The sequence below is a fragment of the Bidens hawaiensis genome, unplaced genomic scaffold, assembly GCF_021521415.1.
Source record: "Bidens hawaiensis isolate Kalapana, Puna unplaced genomic scaffold, B.hawaiensis_p1.1 tig00058061_1, whole genome shotgun sequence".
In the NCBI taxonomy this organism is placed as follows: Eukaryota; Viridiplantae; Streptophyta; class Magnoliopsida; order Asterales; family Asteraceae; genus Bidens; species Bidens hawaiensis.
In genome coordinates, this window is record NW_027500486.1 from 63,419 (window position 1) to 66,608 (window position 3,190).

The following is a 3,190-nucleotide window of genomic DNA, read 5'->3' on the forward strand; positions in this document are numbered from 1 at the left end:
AAGGTTTTTACAACACGGGAAACCTAGAGAGCTGGACGATGCCAACATGGTGTCACATGTTTGCTCACTGCCTCACGGGCGCGGCGCGTGTCTGGTTCGAGAGCTTGCCGACTGGGCAAATTGATGGGTTCGAGGAACTATTGGAAAAGTTCCAAGCCCACTTCGTACAGCAGCGCAGACACACGCGCGATCCTGATGACATCACGCACTGCGTGCGCAGGAATGATGAAACGATTGAAGACTACATCACTCGTTTCAATCAGGAGTCTCTGGCAATCGGAGGTATAACTGAGCAACTCCTGCGCGTGGCCTTTATACAAGGCGCGCGCAGTGATCAACTCCGCCGGGCTCTCGTAAGCAGAGATGGCATGCCCACCACGTGGGCCAAGTTAATGGAAGCATCGCGAGTTTTCGCGAGGAACGAAAAACAAATTGCCCAAGATAGGGCAAGAGAAAGAGCGCATCAAGCTGAGTCACCGCGCAGCAAAGAAAAGAGGGGCAAGCAGAACTCTGTATGGTCCAGGTTGCAACCAACCAGTTTTTCTTCCGCAGAAAAGCAGGCGCAACCAAGCTCACCCCAGCCCCAAAAAGATGTTCGTAATCGCGGGGAGGGTGACAGGAGGGAGGGCGGCAGAGATTCTAACAGACCTCTGCCAAGAATATGGACTCCCCTCACTAAAACGCCTTCACAGGTGTTAAGCACTGAGAACGTCCACTTCAAAAGCCCCAAGCCACTACACTACAAGGGACCATCAGACAGTGGCAAATACTGTGAGTTTCACAAATCCACAGGACACAACACCGATGCATGCCACCACTTGAAGGATGCAATTGAGAAGGATGTGAAATCAGGCAAGCTGGCTCACCTGGTAAAAAACTCAAGACCAGAAAATGAACAACCAGAAGGAGCCTCTGCCAGCAAAAAGTACAAAAGAATCTGTGTAGCCGAGGGAGGAAGGCAAGGGCAAACGTCAAGAAAAAGAAGCGCGCAAATCCAAGGAGATTGGCGCGAGCAACAAGTAATCTTCCCAAGAATCAGGGGAGGCCCTTCAATTAGCAGTCCTCTGGTCATCACTACACACATTGCTCATTACGAAGTGTCAAAAGTCCTGGTGGACACTGGTAGCGAATCAGACATAATGTATGAGCAATGTTTCAGGAAACTGGATCCGGCAGACCAAGCAAGGCTTGAAATTGTGAATGCGCCGATCTCTGGTGTTTCCAATGAAATCATTCATCCCCTAGGTCAAATACAATTCGAGCTAACTATGGGGGATGAGAAACACAAGCGAGCCGAAGTTGTTAACTTCTTGGTCTTGCCCACCACTTCTTGCCACAATATGATCTTGGGTAGGGGAACGATTGCCCAATTCAACGCCATACCGTCGCCAGCGCACGGCGCGTTGGGGTTCCCAACACCAACAGGTGTAACTTTTGTATACCGAGATCATTTGTGCGCAGTGACAAGTACTCCGCGGGAGGGGAGAATGAAAATTCCAATGGCAGAAAACGCGCCAGAGGAATGGATTCTCAACCCGAAATTCCACGAGCAAAAAATCACAATTGGCGCTACGATATCAGACGACACGAGGTTGAGAATGAAAAGGTTGCTCACAGCATATATGTCGGTCTTCGCGTGGCAACACTCTGATATGACTGGGGTTCCGCGAGACCTAGCGCAGCATTCTCTAAACACCTTCAAGTCTGTAGAGCCAATTGCTCAAAAGAAGAGAATCATGGGGGATGAAAAGGCGAGGGCCATGAATGAACAGGTTGAGGACCTATTGCGCGCAAACATCATCCGCCCGATACGATACCAGACATGGGTAGCCAATCCTGTGATGGTAAAGAAAAGTAACGGGTCATGGAGGATGTGCATTGACTTCAAGGACCTCAACAAAGCGTGCCCAAAGGATTGTTACCCCCTACCAAACATCGATGCAAAGGTGGACTCCGTGGCGCCATTCAAGCTAAAATGTTTCCTGGATGCCTACAAAGGCTATCACCAGATTCAAATGGCACCACAAGATGAGGACAAGACCGCATTTAGAACCGACAAGGGTGTTTTTTGCTACACAAAAATGCCCTTTGGTTTGAAGTATACGGGCGCCACCTACGAAAGACTTATGGATGCCGTTTTCAGCGAGCAAATCGGAAGAAACCTAGAAGTCTATGTGGATGATTTGGTGATCAAGAGCAGGGAGGAAAAGCAAATGCTCAAAGACATCGAAGAAACCCTTGGGCGCCTAAAGGAAGTTAACATGAAGCTCAACCCGAGCAAATGTACTTTCGGCGTACTAGAAGGAAAATTTCTAGGTGTAATGGTCACCAAGGATGGTTTCAAGGTGAACCCTGAGAAGGTGGAGGCCATCCTTGACATGCCCTCACCATCCACCATGAAAGAAGTTCAGAAGCTGAATGGTAGATTGGTATCAATCAACAGGTTCCTAGCGAACCATGCAACCAAATCTACCCCATTTGTCAATACATTGAGAAACTGCTTAAAGAAAAGTCAGTTCAAATGGACTCCTGAGGCCGAGCAGGCTTTCAGTGAGATTAAAGAATGTTTGATAAATCTGCCCGCGCTCACAGCTCCTCTTCCTGGTGAAACTTTGACATTATACCTATCAGCAGGAGAGCGCGCCATCGGCGCAGTATTATTGGTGGATCGCAAGGGAATCCAAACGCCAATATACTATGTGAGTCGGGTGCTGACAGATCCTGAGACGCGCTACTCCATCATGGAAAAGTTAGTTTTATCACTAACACACGCGTCGCGCAAGCTTCATAGATATTTCAATGGTCATCCCATTGAAGTTCTGACTGGTTACAACATCCAGCAAGTCTTGCGGCGCCCCGCGCTCTCAGGAAGGCTGACAAAGTGGGCGCTGGAATTAGGAGAGCACACGATCTCCTATAAGCCCGTCCAGCAATAAAGGGACAAGTCTTGGCTGATTTCATTGCAGAAGTCCCAGAAGGAAGAATTGAAGAGGCTCAGCGCGAGGTAGACCCTCCGCGAGCCAATGATGAAGAAAATGTTTGGAGATTGTTCACTGACGGAGCTTCAAACAATGAAGGTTCCGGCGCAGGTCTCAAACTGGTGGATCCAGAGAATCATGAATATACTTACGCCATCAGGTTGGACTTCAAGAGCACCAACAATGAGGCTGAGTATGAAGCCCTGCTGGCT